The sequence below is a fragment of the Arvicanthis niloticus genome, chromosome 14 (assembly GCF_011762505.2).
Source record: "Arvicanthis niloticus isolate mArvNil1 chromosome 14, mArvNil1.pat.X, whole genome shotgun sequence".
NCBI classification, from domain to species: Eukaryota; Metazoa; Chordata; class Mammalia; order Rodentia; family Muridae; genus Arvicanthis; species Arvicanthis niloticus.
In genome coordinates, this window is record NC_047671.1 from 64,336,641 (window position 1) to 64,352,342 (window position 15,702).

Consider the following 15,702-nt stretch of genomic DNA (forward strand, 5'->3'; position numbering starts at 1 on the left):
GCCCTTATTGTGTAACTTGGTCTCTGAGCCTGTGGCAGGGGCGAGAACTGTCTGTATCACCTGGTTTATGTGCCACCCATGAGAGGGGTGAGCTATCTGTGTTGTTTTTGTGTGTGTGTGTTTTCTTGGCAAATTGTCTCTGTGTTAGCTGTTAATCTACTGTGTTAAACATCCTGAGTTAAAAAGAGATAACATGATCACCGGCAGAGAAAAAGATGAAGTCACCAGTACAAGAGTGCTGCTGCAGAGCAGAGAGGCGGCAGGTCCTTTAGTAAGGGGCACCAACCTCGGTTCGGGTTTGGACAGCCCGCCTACCACATGTAGGGTGCTCTCTAGATAACACCACATGGAGGGCGCCCTCACCCAGCCTGCACTTGGCGGGAGACAGCTTGTGGTTCCCCAGCACAGCCCCCTTGAACCACCCAGCCACACAAGTTGGCCACCACCTAATTTGGTGTGTGTGACTGTACTGGGGACCTCAGGGTCACTGCTGTAACAAATAAGTGGCTTTCCACCTGCCACCTATGAAGATAGATAGGGCCCAGATGATTATAAACCTGGCAGTAGAGCCAGGGCAGTTGGACAAACAGCCCCCACAAGATTATTCACCTGAGAGTTATATTTATATATTTTTTATTTAAAAATTAATGAGTGAATAGCACTGGGATTTTGAAAAAAAGTGAATAAGTAGCGATGAGACAAGTCATGTGACATGACTCCAGCTTAATGCTGAACCAACAAAACTGCCTGCATACAGGTCAGACAGGTCAGGCAGGTTGCCTACTACAAAAAGTTACAGGCTGTCCTGAGTCAGAGAGCCAAAAGAATAGGCCTCCATTTTGGTACAGATACAAATTTATAGTAAAAAGTAAGTTAGTTATCAAAGCAATAGATAAGCCAGGATCCCTCAGGCACCTAGATCTAGTGCCCAATATAGTCACCTAGATAAATCTAGTGGAGGAATACCCTTCCCCCTGATAAAAGCTTTTCTTTTATTTTCTTTTATTTTTTTTATTATTTTTTTATTATTTTATTTTTCTTTTCTTTTATTTTTATGTAATTTTCACATGACTCTAAATCATTTAGGGTGGGTTCCTCTGAAATGTTCCACTATTTTTATGTTATGTATACTTGACAACCCCTCACCCCCTTCCCACTCCCCTGGTTTGTTGTTTTCCCCTTTAAAAACCCTCCTCAGACTGACTGGCTTTGTCAATTCAACTCCTTTGAGAGTAAACCGAATTGACCTTGGCTAGCCAACTCTCTCCCTAATAAACCTCTGCTGATTGCATCCAGAAAAAAAAGATATAATGAAAAGAAACAATAAAAAGATTTATGATCCTAATGGCAATGGAATTGAAACTAGTGTCTTACTTCATGTGCGTACCTTTACAAATACCATTTTGATTGCTAGTAAAATGAGGTTGGCTCAGCAGTCTTGCCTCCAAGCCTAACCAGCTGAGTTTAACCCACAGGGTCCACACAGTTGGGGAGACAGAAGCAATTGCTGTTTGCCACAGTACCACATAGACAAGTTCTTTGATTTTCATATGGGCACCATAGCATGTAGCACAAATGCAGACATACATACCTAAAATGAGGGAATAATTGAATATAGTTAAAATTTAAATATCTAATAGTATCTAATAACAAGTAAGCAAAAAGGATTTATTTTGCTGAATTTTACAATCTTATTAAGCCCATATAAAAAACATTCAATCCAGATATTTTATTTATAAGACATATGCCTAGATTGGGCAGATCTAGAGCTATACTAACATATTCCCCAGCTATAAGGCCCTTTGTTAGTTGCTGTTTCTCCCCCCCCACACACACACCATTCTGATCCATGGCACTTCCTCCTCCTCCATCTTCTTCCATTTTACCCCCTCTCTCTGCAACTTGAGCCTCCAGCCCCACCTTTCCCCTCAAATGCCCAATCACAGGCTCTAACCTTTTATTGACCAGTTAAATTGAAGAGAAAGTTCACAAGGTATCACTTGGGCAGGGCAGTGGTGGTGCACGCCTTTAATCCCTGTACTTGGGAGGCAGAGGCAGGCGGATTTCTGAGTTCCAGGCAGGCCGGGTCTACAGAGTTAGTTCCAGGACAACCAGGGCTATACAGAGAAACCCTGTCTCTAAAATCAAAACACAAACAAACAAACAAACAAACAAACAAGGTATCACTTGGGTATGTGATGGTCTGTTCATTGGGGACAACCACCTCTTGAGGAACCAGTCTTAGCATTAGATTACAAGTAGCATCAGACCAACTCACTACAGATTTATGAGTCTAACATTTTTTTATTATGACATTTAATACTGAAAAGATTTAAACACAGCAATCACTTTAATACAGTTTAAAACACGAAGAGAAAAAGTTTATGAAATTAATAGAGAACACATTTTATATCAATAACAAGCATCAACTAAGTTCAAGACTCCCTTCTCACATCTGTGTTTCGGTGTGGTTTGTGTGGTCTAAGCTACAATAAAAGAATAAAATCATGTGAGAATAGGCCAAACTCTTTTCAGTGATCTGAGGTGTGATTCTCCTTTAAAATTTTCCTAATTCATCCATATTGTCAAAATTACCAGCACCAAGTTGTTTACAAAGTCTACTGTCAGGCTATCAGAACCCATGTGACCAATCATGATATAATCTTATTTTGATATTAGTACATGGTGCTCTCAGAAACATTTGTTTTTCATTTGTATACATATGTACTTGAGTATATGTATGTGTATAGATGCCTTTGGAGATCAGAAGAGGGCATCAGACCTTCTGAAACTACTATTACTGCTGGTTGTGAGCTGCCTTATATGGGTCCTGAGAACTGTGCTCAGGTCCTCTCTAAAAGCAGGAAGCACTCTTAACCACTGATCCATCTTTTCAGGCCCCTGAATATTACGTTGCTGTCTTCTTTTTTATTGGTAATATTTTCTAGATATTATATTAAAAGTTTAAAAAGATCAAATCATAGTTTTGCTGTTTGTTCTTTTTAATGTTTACAGTTATTTATTCCTTTTTATAAGCAAATGAAACCAGGATTATTTAAAGTCACTTAAATTGAGATAGTAAACCAGAGATAAGAGAATTAAGACAAAAAAAGTGAGAGAGAATTCAGACATAAGTTCATCTTTAAAATCTGGATTCTTACCTTCACCCATAAGATCTATTCTAATGTGGACTGAGGTCATAAAAGTTGGTGTCATGGACTTTCAAGTTCTTGTTTTAGGAATATATCTAGAAAAACTTCATTTTAGTTTATAGAATTTGCATCTTCAGCCAACCATGTGGTAACATATTCTTAGGCATAAAAGCAGAATAAATGAGGGAAATTACAAGTTTGTACTCTCACAACAAATTATTTCTTTTAAGGGTAATGATGGTACACTGGTTGTTCTATTTGTATATGTGGAGTATACAAGGAAATACAGAATTCTTAGTGCAACATTGAGACAGCCAGCTAGGAGAGGATTCTCAACCCAATAAGGAAACTAAGATCATATTGGAATCTTTAGCCTGATACATGTCTTTGTTTTAGAATCTCTAAATCAGGAATCCTAAGGTGTGCTCTGATAACTCATACAGATATAAGAGACCCCACAGTGTTCTAAATAGAAGAGGATGTGAGGTTGAATGTACTTCCAAGGCTACCCTGGGACTAGCATTATTCCAAAGGATTAATCGTTGAGATCAATATTGTGGAGTTATCTTCAGGTTACTGTTACTAGTTTCTTTAAGAGTCATGCAGTACACGAGGATAATTATGAATAATACCGCAGGCTAGTTTTCTTTAGGGGGTATGTAGCACATTGTCTAGGCTATTTACTTTCCTATATGTAGGGCAATACAAGACAAATTCATTAAATTACTTAGTTACACTTACTATCTTCTACTATGACTTTTCAAAGTTTCTATAAATTAAAGAAATTTTGTTCCATCATTTCACATGAGATTTGCTAATTGTACCTTTTTTTTCTGAAGAAAATGAAGTTTCCAGAAGCTATGACACTGGGGTGTGGTGATATGAATCGGATTAGACCCAATAATAACCAAATGCATAGAGGTGATTGTTCTAGCATAGTAAGTCATGTCTAACACTCCTTTTGGTATTGGTCTTATTTCATAGGAAATTTAAGACAATCTTAAGGTTGTCCAGAGAGTCACACTTCTTGGCTGCTACAAAAGAAAGTGTCCTGTCATAGATTGGAATCTATGAGGTTAATCTGGAATTAATTTTATTTCAAGAAAGAAATTATTAAGGTAAATATTTTAAAGTTTAGATTAGTTTGGTAAGCCTTTTCAAGTGGGAATGCTAGAACACTGCACCTCATTTAGTAAATAAACAGTATTTCAATGACTCTACACATCTGTACTGTAGTGAATGATGTCACTGGTGACCTCATTAGGGGTCTCAATGTGAAAGCCATTCCCAGAGCAAATTGTCTGTAGTATGTGTCCAAATATGCCAGGATCAGAAGTTTAAACATTTTATTTCTGTAAAATTCAGATGTGTTTTTGCAATTCTAGCTTATTAATATTGCAAATATTTCATGCTATTTATCGATTTCAGCTTCCTTGCTTGTCTATTTTTAAAATATTATTTGGTATCTTGTTCATTGTTTTCTCCTAAAAATTGAAAAACCCATTTATAAAAGAAAATAATTGAAGAGCTAATGAGTGTATTTTACAAAATTTGCTTTTAAAGATTTTAGGTAGTTTTTTTTTTTTAAAGCTGGAATTTTTAAATGTTACAACTGTATTAATGTGAACACTGCTATTTAAGAGAAGAAAATTCACCAGCTAGTTTCTTCCCAGAATATAACTCATCAAAGTCACCTTCATCTACAGAAGCATTTTCAAGTAATTTAAACATATGGGTAAAGGTGTCGAGCATGTTCAAAGATTTGTCTTGACACAATTTATGACTTCTGATAACCTTTTTCTGTGGTTCTTTCTCCATGTGTCTTAGTGAAGCAATCATTCCAAGATTAAACACCAGTTTTCCGACTTTGGAAGCCAGTAAAAGGTAAGATCTTCCTTTTATTCAAGCAAAATTATGAGGGTGCAATCTAAGCTCATTATAACAACCTTGTTACAATTTTTAAAATTTGAATAAAAGAGCATTGACCTGTCCTTTATTTCTTAAGTATTTACTCAGTCTAAATAGTAGTCATCCTGTAACACTTCAGAACCTGTATTATATTTTGAGGTTCTTAGATTCATTTCTTATAGACATTAGTGTCATGAGGACATTAGTAGATCTGTAAAGCCATTTCTTCTGCTAAATGTAGGGGCTTTTGTAATTCACACATTGCTTTGTGAGTTGGTTGTCAAAAAGTACACATTTCTCTGTTGATGCAGAAAATATAGCCTCTAGTTCTCTCTCATCCTTCTAATTACATATGACGTGAATAAACTAAAACAGTAATTACAACCAAATTTTAGAACCAACTTTCAAAGTAAAACTAAGGAGCACAGTGAGGCCACTGTGCAAACACAGACATATCAATCACCCTAAAGTTAGGGATCCATAGAAGATTGAAATGCTTTCAAATTTGCTAATAGTACAAGCTATAGAAACTGTCAGAGTTAGCAACTAAGCTTCAGAACTATGGTGACAAAAGGTAGAGCTAGTATATATGCTTGATCTCTGTGTTGGTATTTAAAATAGTACTAATTAGAAGCTATTAATATAGAATACTAAAAGTATTATTGATCATAACAGATTTTGTTAGTATCCTATGTCAGCTTATCACTCTGGGAAAGCATTTATTAGTGCCTTCTCATTCAGCCTTAGAAACTAGTACCTCTTCCAATAATTAATCTTTTGGTTTCCTTTACATCATAATTACTGGTATTTTCTCTGTTTCCCTATCAATGCTGATCTTACATTAAAGAGTATCAGAAAGTATCAATATCAAAAAATTCCTGCATAGGAATGTGTTATTTTCATCTATTCTAGAAGAAAAATACAAACTCAAGAGTCAAACACCAATATTAGATTCACATAAGTTCAATGATATGGAGAAAAAGAAAGACATAGTATAAACAGAATAAAGAAGCTAATATATACATCAATGAATAAAGCTCACTATGATGTGATAAATTTATTAACTCAAAATATAAAATCCAGCAGCTAAAGAGATGCCTAAAAACACTAGCTGCTCATACAGAGAATTGGTGTTTTGTTCCTAGCTTATGGATGCTCACAACTGTATGTAAACATCTGTTCCACAAGCTCCATCACCTCCCCCCCTTTTGTCGCTACCAGCACTTGTACACATGTGGAACACTTTCATGTATATACATTAAAGCAAACTGTTTATAAACATAAAATGAATACATCATTAAGAAATAAAAATAGTCTTCTCTGTACCCATTCCCCTGCCCACTGAGTCCTCTGGGTCATGTCCAGCTGCCCTGAGCAGCCTGATGTGCACTCCCTGCTCCATTATTCTGTTACCTTTTCAACCACTTTCATCAGACCTGGTTATCCAGATGCATACAGGCTAGATTCCCTTGCCTCCCCCAACTCCCCAAGTCCTCTGGGGCATGGTCAGCTGCCAAGAGTGAAAATGCTGTTCCTCAAGCTCATTGTAATGGCACCTCTCTGCCTGCTTTCCTGTGGGGAAAAAATCTCTCAGGGGGGATGGAGTCCGTTGGTGGGGTCTCGGAGGGTCCCACATTCACACAGCTGTAGGTGGGCGGGACAGCGGCTGCATCGACAAGGTTCCAGGATTCCAAAAGCTGGGAATCTGGCAACACGTGGAGTCCAGTTTTCCAAAGTTTTATTGTTCATGGCATGTTGAGTGGGTATAGATGGTATGTGCTTCCCCACCAAAAGCCAGGGGAGCCGGACTTTTATAGGGAGGGGAAAAAGGGGAGGGAATAACTTAATTAGCTATGCCCCTGGCCTTTTGATAATTCATAAATATTTAAATCTCTGGAGGTGGAGACTTGTTAATCACGCCCTCTACCTGTACTGAAGGTGGCAGGTTAAATGAAGTTACCTCATCCAAGGCCCAACACTTTCCCTCCTAATCCCCTACATTCAGTGCCCCCAAGGGAACACCCAACTACTGCAAAACTTGCACTGCCTGCTGAGTTCAATTGTCCAGCCTAAGGATGCCCACTAGATGCTGACAACATAAGGAACATCAAGGATAGGCTCCTTCCCAAAGCCTGCTATATCAGGATGATTCAGGGAAAACCAGATGTCCAAAGGCCAATGTAAGAACACAATCAACAAAAACGAAGAGGGGGCAATATTACAACTTCAGAGTACAGCTATCCTACTACAGCAAGCCCTGGATATACTAACACAACCAAAGTGCAAGAAAATAACCTTAAATCCCATCTTACAAAGAAGATAGAGGCCTTTTAAGAGGATATTAATAAATTCCTCAGACAAATACTGGAAGATAAAGTCAAATAGATAAAGGCCTTTAAAAGGGATACACATAAGTGCCTTAAATAAATAAAGGGAAAAGCAAATAAACAGGAGAAGTAAATGAATAAAACTGTTCAGGACCTAAAAATAGAATTAATAAAGAAAACACAAACTGGAGGAATCATGGAGATGAAAATCCTAGAGAAGAGAACAGGAATAACAGACTGACACAAACGTCACCAAGGGACTACAAGAGAAAGAAGAAAGAAACTAAGGCTTAGAAGATATGATAGAAAAAACTGATTTATCAAAGAAAATGTTAACTGTAAAATATTTCTGATATCAAACATACAGGAAATCTGGGATACCATGAAAAGACCTAACCTAAGAATAATAGGAATAGAAGAAGAAAAAGGATTCCAGTTCTAAGGACCAGACAGTAGTTTCAACAAAACCATAGAAGAAATTTTACCCATCCTAAAGAATGAGATGCCTATAAACATAGAAGAAGCTTACACAACATCAATTAAATTGAGCCAGAAAAGAAAATCTTCCAGCCACATAATAATCAAAAATTAAATCTACAGAACAAAGATATAATTTTAAAAGCTGCAAGGGAAGGAGGTCATGTAACATACAAAATTGTCAGACCTCTCAGAATTATACTTAATTTCTTAACAGAGACCCTTAAAGCTAGAGGGGATTAGACAGATGTCTTGCAGCCTCTAAAAAACAAAACAAAGCAAAACAAACAAACACACAGATGTCAACCTAGACTATGATACCCAGCAAAACTCTCAGTCACCATAGTTGAATAAAATAAGATATTCCAAGAAAATACTAAATTTAAATGATATCTATTTACAAATCCAGCCCTAAAGAAAATACTAGAAGAAAAACTCTAACCCAAATAAGATAACTACACAAAAGAAAACACAGGACACACACACACACACACACACACACACACACCAACAACAACATCAGAATAACAGGGATAACAATCACTGGTAGTTAATATCTCTCAACATTGGTGGACTCAATTCATCAACAAAGAGATACAGGCTAACAGAATGGATATGAAAACAGCATCCATCATTCTGCTGCATACAAGAAACTCCTCAGTAATAATAAGAGATATTGCCTTAGATTAAAGGATAGGAACAAAACTTTCAAGCAAATGATCAGAAGAAGACAGCTGGAGAAATCATTCTAAGATCTAATAAAATAGATTTTCAACTAAAGGTAATCGAAAGATATGGGAAAGGACACTTCATACTCATCAAAGGAAAAATCTACCAAGATTACTTTTCAATTCTGAGTATTATGCCTCAAACACAAGGGCATATGCATTTGTAAAAGAAACATTAGTAAAGCTTACACATTAATAGTGGGAGACTTCAACACCCCACTCTCATGAATCAACAGGTCAGCCAGACAAAAACTACTATTGACCATATAGTAGGTCACAAAGCAAAACTCAACAGATACAAGAAATTTGAAATAATGCTTTATATTTTAATCAGACCACCATGAATTGAGGCTGGTATTAAACAACAACAGAATCAACAGAAAATCTATAAACTCATGAAAACTTAACATACTCTGCTCAATGATCTCTGGATCAGGAAAGAAATAAATTAAAGACTTCCTAGATTTTAATGAAAAACAAGCCACAATATAACAAAACTTATGGGACACATTGAAAGCAGTGCTGAAGAAAGTTCATAGCACTAAGTGCCTCCATAAAGAAATTGGAGAGTTCTTGTACCAGCAATTTAAAAGTACTTCTGAAAGCTCTAGAAAAAAAAGAAGCAAACATGTCCAAGAATGTGGGGAGCCTACAGAAGGCAGCTATCATCCTTGCAGCCATCTTGAGCCATATACCCTGACAAGAGACTTGTTTACAATAGCCTACAACAGCTGAGCACACTCTGATAACATCTTGTTTTAGATACCCAGGATCTTCCCTTGGGTGTGTGAGACTTAAAGGTGTGATTTAGAGCCAAGACTTAAGGGTGTGACTTAAGGGCATGACTTAGAGGTGTGGCTTAGAAGTGAGACATATAAAAGGCAAGAGGCAGACAGAAGAAATTATTAGGTATTAAGTATTGGGCACTTGGAAGGGAACTTGGAAAGAAGCTTAGAACTTGGATGCACTTGGGACTAGGAATTAGGGACTCAAGACTTGGTACTTGGAGAGAAGAAGAGAGACTGAAGAATAAAAGGGATTGAATCACACTTTGTCTGGTCTCCATTCTTCAAGTCCATCCTCTCTCTCTTGCTGAACCCTGACCCGCTGACCAGAGCAGCTTGGGGCAGTGCAGGCTCTAACAATTTAGCCCCCAAGGCTTTTGGCAATGCGGTTTCAAACATTCATAGAGAGGTCTGGGACATTTTGGCCCCTAAACGTGAGGCAGTGTGGTCCTCAACATTTTAGGCACCCAGCGTGGGGCAGCTCGGGCTGCAACATTTCTGGCACCCAACATGGGGCAGCTGGGGCTGCAATACAAGAGGAGTAGATGGCAGGAAATAATCAAAATCAGGGCTGAAATTGATCAATTAGAAACAAAGAAAACAATACAAAGAATCAGTGAAACTAAGAGCTGGTTCTTTGAAAAAAATTAACAAGTTAGACGATCGTTTAGCCCAAATAACTAAAAGACTGAAGACAGTATCAAAATGAACAAAATCAGAAATAAAGTGGGAGACATATGAGCAGACAACAAGGGAATTTGAAGAATCATTGGGACTTAATTTAAAAGTCTATAATCCACAAAACTTGAAAATCTAAATAAAATGGATGATTTTCAAGACAGATACTACATTTCAAGGTTAAATCTAGATAAGGTAAGCAACTTAAACTTGTTCTATAACCCCTAAGGAAATAGAAGCAGTCATTAAAAGTCTCCTAAGTAAAAAAACAAAAACGAAAAAGCCCAGAGCCAGGTGGGTTTAGTGCAGAATTCTACCTGACTTTTGAAAAAGTAATATCAATACTTCACAAGCTATTCTACAAAATTAGAAACAGAAGGAAAACTGCCAACTTCATTCTATGAGATCATAGTCACCCTGACACTTAAATTGAAAGAGTTAAAAAAATTTTAAACTTTCCACAGATGGAGTCAAAAGTGCAGATCAGCTTGTTCTGCGCTCTAGTCTCTAGGAAATTAGCTATCCACAAGACAAAATAGGTAAGATAGGAGTTCAGAGCTGAGAGTTCAGGTCAGCATGACCAAGCACTATGGGTACCAGGAACTAAAAACTGACCACAAGATAGATTGAATAGGGTTTGAGCTGGGAGTTCAGGTCAGTGTGCCTGTGCACCCTGGATACTAGGAACAGAACTGACCATAAGACAAATTAGATAAGGTTTGATTCTTAACAGAAGAAAGAGATATTTCCCCATGACCATTTCTTGAACCTGTCATGGAAGCTGAACACTGGACAGGTGCTTTCTATAGATATTTAATCATGATTTCCCCCTTCGTCTCTCCCTGGGTTGCGGTTTTTCCCTTTAAAAGCTCTACCTCGTCTCTAAGTGGGGGGGGGGGGGGGTGTCATACTTCATTGTTTGCCTCTGCGTAGGACAAGCTAGAAGTGCGACCTCAACACATTGAATCAAATATACCTCTTGTTAATCACATCAAGTTTGGTGTCTTATAGTTATTGGGGTGGCCATGAATTCCTGAGGGTTGAGAGGGAGTTTCTCCCTTTTCGTACAGGCCTTACAAAATCACACAAAGACTCAACAAAGAACTTCAGATGAATTTCCCTTATGAAATTTTATGCAAAAATACTCATTAAAGCACTCCCAAACAGAATCCAAGAACACATCAAAGCTATCATCCAACATGATCAAGACTTTATCCCAGAATGCAGGGATGGTTCAATATATGAAAATCCATCAACATAATCGACCATATAAAAATAACTGAAAGAAAAAAAATTACCTGATCATTTCATTAGATGCTAAAAAACCTTTGACAAAAATCCAACACCTCTTTGCCTTAATAGTTTTGGATTGATCATGGATATGAGGCACATATCTAAATACATAACTAAAGCAATATACAGCAAGACAATAGCCAATATCAAATTAAATGGAGAGAAACTTAAAGCATTTTCACTAAAATCAGGGACAAGACAAGGGGGCCCACTCTCTTCCTATCTATTCAACATACTATTTGACATTCTAGTTATAACAATAAAACAACTAACAGAGATCAAGAGGATATGGATTACAAAGGAAATAAGCGAAATATCACTATTTGTAGATGATAGGAGAGTATACATAAGCAACCCAAATAATTCTACCAGAGATTACCTACAACTGACAACTTCAGCAAAGTGTCAGAATACAAAATTAACTCAAAGAAATCAGTAATGCTCTTTTATGTAAACAGTAAAAAGATTGAGAAAGAAACTAGGGAAACAATATACTTCACAATAGCCACAAATGATATAAAATAACTTGATGTACCTTTAACCAAGCAAAAGAAAGAACTATATGAGTAGAACTGTAAGTCTCTGAAAAAAGAAACTGAGGAATATATCAGAAGAGAGAAAGGTTTCTCATGCTCATGGATAAATAGGATTAGCATAGTAAAAATGGCCATCTTGCCAAAAGGTAAGGGATCACCATCCCTGATCTCAGCTGTATTACGCAGCAAAAGTAATAAAAACTGCATGGTATCTGAATAGGAACAGACAGGTTGATCAATAGAATCAATAGAACCAAAGACTCTGAAATAAACTTACACACCTATGACCACTTGATTTTTGACAAAGAAGTCAAATCCATACAATGAAACACAAGAAAGCATCTTCAAAATGTGGTGCTGGTTTAGCTGGATGTCTGTACACAGAAAAACTGCACAAAACTCAAATCCAAGTGGATCAAAGACCTCACCACAAAACCAGATACACTAAGTCTGATAGAACAAAAATAGGGAATAGCCTTGATATCATTTGTACATGAGACAACTTCTTGAACAGAACACCAATGGCTCAGGCTCTAAGATCAACAATTGATAAATGGGACTTCATGAAAATGAAAGGCTTCTGTAAGTCGAAGGACACTGTTAATAGGACAAGACAGAAGCCTACACCTTAGAAAAGGATCTTTACCAATCCTACTGCTGACAAAGGGCTAGTATCCAAAATTTATATTGAACTCAAAAAATTAGATATCAACAATCCAAATAACCCAATTTAAAAAATGGTACAGAGCTTGAATGGCCAAGAAGTGCCTAAAGAAATGTTCAAAGTCCTTAGTCATCAGGAAAATGCAAATCAAAAAGACCCTGAGATCAACATTAAAGCCATCAGAATGGCTGATCAAAAACTAAACGACAGCACATGCTGGCAAGGATGTAGAGAAAGGGGAGCATTCCTCCATTGCTGGTGGGAATGCAAACATGTACAACCACTTTGGAAATCAATTTGGTGGTTTCTCTGAAAACTGGAAATAGTTCTACCTCAAGACCCAGCCATACCACTCCTGGCCATATACCCAAAATATGCCTCAGCATTCCACAAGGATACTTGCTCAATTATGTTCATATCAGCTTTATTAGTAATAGCCAGAACTGGACACAGCTCAGATGTACCTCAACTAAAAGAATGCATAAAGAAAAAATGATACACCTACACAATGGAATAGCATTCAGCTATTAAAAACAAAGACGTCATGACTTTTACAGGCAAGTGAATATAACTTGAGAATATCATCCTAGTTGATGTAACCCAGATCCAGAAACACATTTATGATATGCACTCACTTATAAGTGGACATTAGCCATACAGTGCAGAAGAAATATACTATAATTCACAGACCCAAAGGAACTGGGTAATAAGGAGAGCCTAAAGGAGGATGCCCTAATCTCACTCAGAAGGTCAAAAATAAATAGTCATCTGAGGTGGATAGAGAGAGGCAACCAAGTAGGAGAAAGGGTGAGAAGGGAATGGAAATGGTGATCACATGTGGGGTGAAGGGGGCAGGAAACGGCTTGGGGTGAGAACAGAAATTGATGGGTGGCACTTCTGGTGATTAGTTGGAGGCCTGGAAGTGGGGAGGGTATGAAGAGTCTATGGGGACAAACCAAGCTAAGATTTCTACCAGAGGATATAAAGAATGAATTGGCCACCTTCTGTAGCCAGGCAGGACTTCCCAAGGAGGGAGGGGGACATCAATCCACCCACAAAACCTTCAACCCAAACTGTCTTCCCTACAAGATATTCAGGGATAAACATAGAGCAGAGACTGAGGGAACAGCCAAACATGCATGCCCCAAATTGAAAACTATCCTATGTAAGAGAGCCAATCCCTGACACGACTAATGATACTCTTCTGTGCACTGTTTCCTGAGAGACTTCATCCAGAAGCTAATGGAGGGAGATACAGAGTCCCATAGTCAAACATTAGGCATAGCTCAGTGAGTCTTGTTGAAGTTTGGGGGATGGAATCGAGCACGCTGATCAAGGACACCACAAGAAAACCCACAGAGTCAATACACCTGGGACCACTGGGGCTCACAGAGCCTGAGCCATCATTCAGGGTATATGCAGGAGCTGTACCTAGACCCCCTACATATCCATAGCAAGTGTGAAGCTTCATGTCAGTCCCTTAACCAATGGAACGGCTGTTGTCTGTCCCTGTTCCCTGCCGTGGGATCCCCTTGCCCATAACTGGACTGCCTGATTTAGAGAATGTGCCTAATCCTGCTGAGACTAGATACCCCAGTGTTGACTAGTGGGGAAACATTTCTTGAATACTATTTTTTTTTTGCCTTGAAAAAGACAGATGTGATGGGTGAGGTCTTGGTCAACTAAGCTTCTAACCCTGGCTGAGTAGCCAGAATAAACCTGGGGCCTTGAACATATCCACTGAGAGACAAGAACAGCTGAACCACTGCTTTTATTGTTAGCCATTGCTTAAGTGTTGTTTGAAACTTGAAGAATTATTTTACTCAACAGGAGCCATTATTTTAACAAATAATAGACCCAAAGCTCTGCTTTAGACTTATGGAAAGTAATGGGAATGTGGACTAAGCTGCTCACGAACATAGGAATTCTAAGCTCAAAAATATAGGATGCTTTTAAAGTGCTTTGAGTGGTGTCATGTAAACTTCAAGACCACATGAAGAGCCTGGATAAAACACTATAAAGCCCAGGACATTTCCTTGTAGTGGGAGGTATTTGAAAAAGCTGCAGCTGCCTGGCTGCCAGCTCTAAGATTCTGCCCGTACTGATGGAGGTACCTACAGTGCGCAAAGATTACTGCCAGCTCCAGGTTCTGGCGCCATGTTGACAGAATAGAGCATTACCAGGGGGCTACCTTGGCCCAGCCAGGTGTTCTCATCTTAGCAGGCTCTACGGAGGGACCACGCTAGCCCCACACCACAGTCGTCCACCCCATGGTCAGCTGCCATACCACCCAACAACCAAGTAAAGCAAAACTCTTAATGCTTAAAGATTAACTAATGGATTTATATATTAGCAAATGCTCAATACACAAGATGCCCACACAATTAGAACTTTTAGCCCAATTATCTAACCTTGATATGAATAACTACCTGAGACTGCTAGAGATACTTCTGCCTCCATCTTGTTCCTCCTCCTTCCTCTCTTTCTCTCACCTCCAAATTCCTAGCTCCGCCTCCTTCCCCATCCAGTGACAGAGCTCCACTGCAAATAAAATGGGCAGAAATTTTCTGCCACATTTTCTAGCCTGGATTTTTCCATCCATCTCTAGTGTCACATCTCAGGACCATGCATGTTCTGAAGGGGTAGAGACTTGCATACAGGGAACTATCTCTCCCATTAATATTAATATCTGTAATATTCTGGAGACCAGTGGTTTTCTGAGCATTAGTTACTTCCTGTGCCCCATCTTTTAAGTCAAGTGAACACAGTGCTGAGTGAAGTTCCTTAGTACTTCATTCATTTACCTAAGGACAAGTCCAAAGATGGACACGAGTTGTCTACCATTTTATTATTTTAGGCAATATCCTACAAGAAGTGCATGAACTGAAGCTAAATGCAGGGAAAAGAGCAAAAATTACAAACTGTATTTGTAGACCAAAACTTCAAACACTGAACAAGCAACCGCTGAGAATGTTAAACTGCAGGACAACAGGGCAAGAAGACTCATCTTCAGCACCACATAGACTGGATAATGGAAAGAAAATAAATGTGATTCAGATATTAGTGTCCTAGCAATCCCTAGATTCTCAAATCAATTTTAATTGAAGCTGTTAAGCAAAAAGAAGCAGAAGGAGTCAGAGCTCTATCCTCCTTT